The sequence below is a fragment of the Salvelinus sp. IW2-2015 genome, unplaced genomic scaffold, assembly GCF_002910315.2.
Source record: "Salvelinus sp. IW2-2015 unplaced genomic scaffold, ASM291031v2 Un_scaffold1081, whole genome shotgun sequence".
Lineage (NCBI taxonomy): Eukaryota > Metazoa > Chordata > Actinopteri > Salmoniformes > Salmonidae > Salvelinus > Salvelinus sp. IW2-2015.
The window spans coordinates 128,507-135,645 of record NW_019942720.1 but is presented as its reverse complement, the minus strand read 5'-3'; the positions used below and the strand labels follow the sequence as shown (position 1 = coordinate 135,645).

The window sequence follows — 7,139 nt, the reverse complement described above, 5'->3', positions numbered from 1 at the left end:
TGTCCGGATAGATAGATGAGGTGTGGGGTGATTGAGATGTCTCTCAGTTAGATAGAAGAGGTGTTGGGTGATTGAGATGTATGTCCGATATAAGATGAGGTGTGGGTGATTGTGATGTGTCCAGATAGATAGAAGAGGTGTGGGTGATTGAGATTGTGTCAGTAGATAGAAGAGAGTGGGTGCATGAGATGTGTCCAGATAGATGATAGAGGTGTGGGGTGATTGAGATATGTCACAGATAGATAGAGAGTGTGGGTGATTGAGATGTGTCCAGATAGTCGAAGCAGGTGTGGGTGAATTATTAGATTGTGTGCAGATACGATAGATAGAGGTTGTGGGTGATTGACGATGTGTGGACACATCTCAATCACCCACACCTCTTCTATCTATCTGAACATATCTCAATCACCCACACCTCTTCTATCCATCCATCTTGACATTCTCTCTCTCTTTCTCCCGAACCTCCCTCACCCACCCACCCATGGTCAGATTCACTCAGTGAAACATTTAGCCTTTGTTTGTGATGCATAACTTTTTTTAAATACGAGAACATGTTTTATATTGGAAGAAGGCAAATTGATTATTCATTTATGAGATGGGAGAGAAATCCACTTGTAGCAGGAGCAAGTCATTTATTGTAGCATTTTCTACAAATATAATCACATTTTACTTTTTAAAATAATGCAAGACAGAGAAAAGGATTGGGAATTCAGTTTCTAATAGTTATTACATTATGGGCACATTGTAAAAAATGATATAATGAATCTACTTTAAACCTCTAGAGAATGAGACCATGAATATGTATAAACAGCACCAGCATACTCATTAGTCCTGAAATAAGAAACTCCACAAGGCTTTTAGAAAAGTCTTCTATCAAATCCATTATAATTGAGTTGGATTATTTTCTTAAATATTAGTTGTGCTAAAGAGGATAAGTAATTAGTTAGAACAGAGAGAGGGAAGTAACTTAATCCAAGGCTGGAGGAAACTGGTGCATTATTCTAGCTCCCTAGCCCTTTATCTGGTGTTTATTTAACCTTGGAAAGTGACCAAGACTGGAAAGAGTGAAGTATAGAAATAATGAGTATTAGAGTACAAACTGCTGTCACGTCACAGTAAACCTATGGCTTGTAAACAGGTGTCACGACTTCCGCCGAAGTCGGTCCCTCTCCTTGTTCGGGCGGCGGTCGACGTCACCGGCCTTCTAGCCATCACCGATCRACTTTTCATTTTCCATTTGTTTTGTCTTTGTTTTACACACCTGGTTTCAATTCCCCAATTATATGTTAATTATTTAACCCTMTGTTTTCCCCATGGTTTTGGTTTTATGTGTTTCGGTCCTATTGTGTGGGCTTGGTATTACTACATGTATTTGGTAATTTTGAGTAAAGTTACTTTTATTACTCATCTCTGCTGTCCTGCGCCTGACTCCTCTGCACCAGTTACACCCAGACCTTTTACAACAGGGGTGAACTGGGGTATCATATGAAACATTCCGTGCTGATTTGTCACTCAGCAGTGATTTGTCCTGGGGTCATACACTCACAGTAGGAGGAGTGTGGGCATGATGGTTAGGGTTAATATAACACACTGTGTCTGTGTGTATGGCCATGTATCATAGGGCTGTGTTGAGCTGAGGGTATTTAGCATGGCAGGGAAATATGAGAAGTCTCAGCCTCTGTGTGACACACACACACAGACACACACACACGCACGCACACCCTTCCTCCTTCCAACACACACACACACACACACTCTATCCACTCACTGTTGTTGCAGGAGTTCTTGTCGGGCAGGGAGTACCCCAGGTTGGCCATCTCCTGTTTGGCCTGGATGGAGGCCTTCCACTGGGCCTCGGGGAGGTCCACAGCCAGCTCATGGATGCTACTGGAGTGAAGGATCTGTGTGGTGGCATAGGGGGTGGCTCCCTGGGAGCCCTGGCTGGGGCTGTTGTAGTTAGCCTTGGTGGTGAAGTCTATACTGCTATAGATGGCTCCGTCAGACAGCATGGTGCCGGTCTTATCCCCATTACTACTGGTGTCTGGAGGAGACACAGGGAGAGAGAATAGGGGTCAGTTTAGAAGGCTGTGGTGTGGGCTTCAATGACAAATACTGTGTGAAAATCAACTATAATTGTATTTGAATAGAAAATAGAAAGGTAAAGTGATGTTAAGAGTCATTGATGAACAAGGCTGCATTACAGATCAGGAGTGGAGAGGTGTCTAACTATGCATCAGGTCAGAGTGACCCTGGGTTCAGTCAGGAACTGTCCCCGGGGTGTGAGGGGATTACCCTGAGCAGCTCAACACTTTGACATCAGCTCAGCTCTTAACATCCAGTTAAACATATTCATCTCATTGAAAAATCCATCCCCACTTATTCATGCATTCTAATTCCAGCCACTGACTCCTAACCCTGGGCCCCTCCCCCTCTCTCTCTCTCAATTCATGGGCTTTATTGGCATGGGAAACATATGTTAACATTGCCAAAGCAAGTGAAGTRGATWAAACAAAAGCGAAATAAACAATAAAAATTGTCACAAAAGTTCCAAAATAATAAAGGCATTTCAAATGTCATATTATGTGTAAATAGTTAAAGTACAAAAGGGAAAATAAATAACATTGTTGTATTTACAATGGTGTTTGTTCTTCACTGGTTGCCCTTTTCTTGTGGCAACAGGTCACAAATGGGAGTGTATAGGTATGGGAGTGTATCAAAATTGGGTTTGTTTTCTAATTCTATGTGGATCTGTGTAATCTGATGGAAATATGTGTCTCTAATATGGTCATACATTTGGCAGGAGGTTAGGAAGTGCCGCTCAGTTTCAACCTCATGTTTTGGGCAGTGTGCACATAGTTTGTCTTCTCTTGAGAGCCAGGTCTGCCTACGATAGCAGACCTTGCTTTCTCAATAGCAAGGCTCTTCTCACGAAGTCTGGCACCTAGTCAAAACAGGGTCTTTCCTATCTCTCCATCTCTTCTCTCTCACCTATCTCTCTCCTTTCTCTCTCCTCTCATCTCTCTCTCTCTCCTCTCTCTCCTCTCTCTCCTCTCTCTCCTTTCTCTCAGCTCTCTCTCCACTCTTTTCTCTCTCTGCTCTCCCCCAGTCTAATACATATACAAGCCCATAGAGGCTATACTGTTGGACAGGCCCTGATATCTCACCTCCTCGTCCAAAGTTACTAAGGTCATTGGGTCCACCGGAGCCACTGTTGACAGGCAGGCTGGTTGCAGGCCAGGAGTCAGCCAGCCACGGGTAGCCTGRGTCACCGGCATTCAGCAGGCCTGGTCGGCTAGGAGGAAACACAGGGTTGTTAGATATGGACAATATACATAGTGTAGTTAGGAATGGTAATAGGTTATAGTTTTCTATGAATACTGTACGTCTTTGAATAAATCTCTGTTTAGTTTTATAAACAAGGCTCTCGTAAGCGAAAGTCAACCCTCACACTCTATCAAATATGTGTATTTTTGAATTATGTAAGCATTTCATGTTTCCTGACTAGATTGAGAAATAATGAATAAAACATGACAGGGAATCAGCAGGGAGCCAATATGAAGACATACATTCCAACATATGTTCTAATGCTAGTGTGTGTGTGTGTGTGTCATGGTCACAATTGGCGGAGAATTTGCTCTAGATTAAGTCCAGTGGGCGGAGACATTTCTACACAGCACAGAGTGATAGGAGACATAGTGGGGGAGACCATTTCATAACAGCACCAAGAGTGATAGGACAAGATAGGTGGCGGGCGCTGACGCACGAACCTCTCTTCTTTTATATCATGCTTACAGAGATCGGTTCATGGTATTCGCCCACTCTCCAGTGGGCAGTCCCTACGTTTTCCTGTTCCTTCTACATCAAAGCTATGAGAATAGCCTTGACTCTTCTCCCGTCACACATTCCGGGCCCCTTTTTTCTTTCTCTCCCACCAACACCCAATCTCTCTACCAACCTTGTTCTTTTTATTCCCCCATCAATAAACCTCTGCTTTCAACCCCTCGTTTCCTCCTCACTCCTCAACATCTTCAGGCCTAAAACCAGTTTCTTGGCTTTGGGACAAAACGACATCAGAAAATGGAGCGGGGACGGGGGGCGTGTTACTCTCTTGTCGACTGCAACCTACACGTGGCCAACCAAGCGGAAAAATAACTTCGTATATAGAAAATACTATAATGACTACTGTCTCGTCCTGGAGACCTAATCAGCCCTACACCTAATAACCCTCTCACCATGTCAGATCAAAAGCTCGGACTCAGAGAATGGTGTCAAATAGTGGTACCACTAATCAAAACTCGGACACAATAAAGTTGTTGACCCTCGTGGAGGCTAGTTGGGGTGCTACCATATATCAGGGCCATATGATAGAAAATTAGTAAACATAGTTGAAGTCGCAGGCATACTAATAAACGCCGTTAATATCCTGGTCACTTGGGTTCTGTTGGCGAGCATAGCTATAGGTAATAGGGGTTCCTATAGATCGCGGGACGTATTTCTTAGGTTATCATGTTGGGGGTCCATCTCTATTTGCAGAGAGGCTCCTGAATTTTGCTATGTCGGACGATTGTGTGCATGAACCATTCGATAAGAGGCCCTGGGAGATACGCTGGTGCGCTAATGGCATCCACACGTCATTACCGGCCGATTCCGGTATGCGCGCGATTCATCCTGTAATGCGTAACTTTAGCAAGTTATAGGAGGACCGCTAATCCTGGTCACTATAGATGTTTCAACTATTTGGAACACGTCCCTAGATCACTGGTCATGAGCTTTGCATGGGTCTATCGCTTCAAATGCTCCTCTGATCCCACGGCGTCCTATTCTTATTGGGCGCACCTTGATCAATGGTATGCCTTGCCACAGACGTGGTCTTTGTCGACAAACCTGAGGGTCCTTCAACCACACAAGATCTCGCCTGGCAAGCACGAGTGAGAGTTGGCAGCCCTGGCGCACCACGTACCACTAACACCCCAGACGACGAAATGTGGAAGTATTTATGGCACTGCTCACTCCATGAATGATATCCGATAGTGTTCCTTGGGATGTTTAATTGCATTAATTAAGAACATAGGCAAATGGAGTCCGCCACGTCTGTTCCCAGCTCTCATTGGCTGCTGCCGTTCAATTGTCCATGACTGATACACAATCACCGCAATGCCCGTCCTTGCTTAACCTCGATTCAGATATTAAACATGATAAACATCACTACCAGCCTGGAGGGCCTAACTCGAGCACATACTGTGACAACCTTAAAGGCAAAATGTTGAACTGCAGATTGGTTAACATGTATTTTCAAATTTTGAAAGATGCTCCCGCTCTGGATGGTCCTATTGACTTTGGTTGCTCATAAGAGGATTCTGTTGCAACTAAATGATAAAAGGCGATAAGTAGGACCCTCCCTCATTGGAGTTCCCAATGATGTTCATCTCCAGAGTCATAATCTGTCCATAAAGGCAAATGTTGGGGCGCCCGTTGGCGGCCAGCTGCTTAGTCACTCTTCTAATAGATAATTAAACTGCTCTGGCTAAATATTGAATTAACTTGTGATAGTTATTACTAGCTTAATACCCATTCTCTAGTGACAGAGAGAGAGGATGGGTCTTATCTGCCTTTTATTCATTTTCACCCAAATGAGCAACCAAAAGTCAGCATCCAGGTCTACCATTTGCAGCTATTCAATATTCATAATCATTTAATTCTGTGATCGATTAGTGATTTGGTTCAGTCAGGACGATTGGCGCAGCCATGAGGCTGGGAAAAACGTGACTTCATTTTGCTATTGTCTAATTTAATGCAATAACATCCAGGTACACCATGAACACATGTTCGCTGTGATACTGGAGGGTCACTCTCAACTTGCAGGGGCAGTGGGGAGCTGCAAACATCTGGCTTTGATGTGACCAAGTGACAGGATCAGGGTTTGATGCTGACCACATTGTGACCAGGATCAGGGTATTGATGTGACCATAGTGACCAGGTTTATGCGGTTATTTGATGTGACCAAGTGACCATGGGATAGGGTTTGATGTGACCATAGTGACCAGGATCAGGGCTTTGAATGTGACCATAGTGACCAGGATCAGGGCTTTGATGTGACCATAGTGACCAGGATCAGGGCTTGATGTGACCACAGTGACCAGGCTTAGGGTTTTGATGTGACCACAGTGACAGGATTCAGGGCTTTGATGTGACAACAGTGACCAGGATTAGGGCTTTTGATGTGACCCACGTGGACCAAGATAGGGCTTTGATGTGCACGGATCAAGCTTTTCTACTGTAGAGAGCAAGCTAGCTCCCGATAGTGCATCCTACACTCTGGTGTGTATGAAATGTGTCCCACTATGTACCTATACTCCTGGTGCTGTGGTAGAAATGTCTCCCCATATGTCCTATCACTCATGGTGCTGTGTAGAAATGTCTCCACTGACTTAAGCTATAGCAATATAGTGCAAGTACACGACCTCCAATCCCATCCGCCGGGGTGAAATCAGAACACTTATGTGGAAAATTGAAGGAAAACCTACAGCAAAAAATAGAATGAGAAGACATGCAAGTGGCTGGTTTATTATTTGAGTGCTTGCTGCGCGGTCTCAGCAGAATTATGGGAGCATGCACATCGACAACACTATACACGCTATACACACACACACCACACACACAGGCACAACAACATAACACACAGACAATTATATGCAGACAAACAGAAAACTAACTCCATCAGATTAACAACAAAGGCACTAAATACTGAAAAACACACTCAGACAAACAACTCTGAACTAGTTTACGAATCTCAGATGGAGTGTGTGAGCTCTGTGTGGATTTACCGTATTTATCAGGTGTGACAGAGAGTAGACAGCAGAAGCGGATGGCTTCTCTGGCGAGCCTCCTGAATGCCTACAAAGGCTCAGTACTGGTGTCATTGGAGATGGGCCCACTCTCTTAACCTCTCTTCACTCACAAACAACACCCGACACACACACACACACACACACACACACACACACACCACACACACAACACTCAACACACACAACACACACACCACACACACACACACACACACACACACACACACACACACACACACACACACACACACAAACCACACAATCGCACACACACCACCACACAACACACAA

General features: G+C 44.4%; 1 pseudogene; it reads right to left on the bottom strand.

Annotated features, from left to right (window-relative positions):
• Window positions 1-7,139, bottom strand: part of LOC112069690 (roundabout homolog 2-like) — a 141,846-nt pseudogene that overhangs the window by 36,378 nt on the left and 98,329 nt on the right.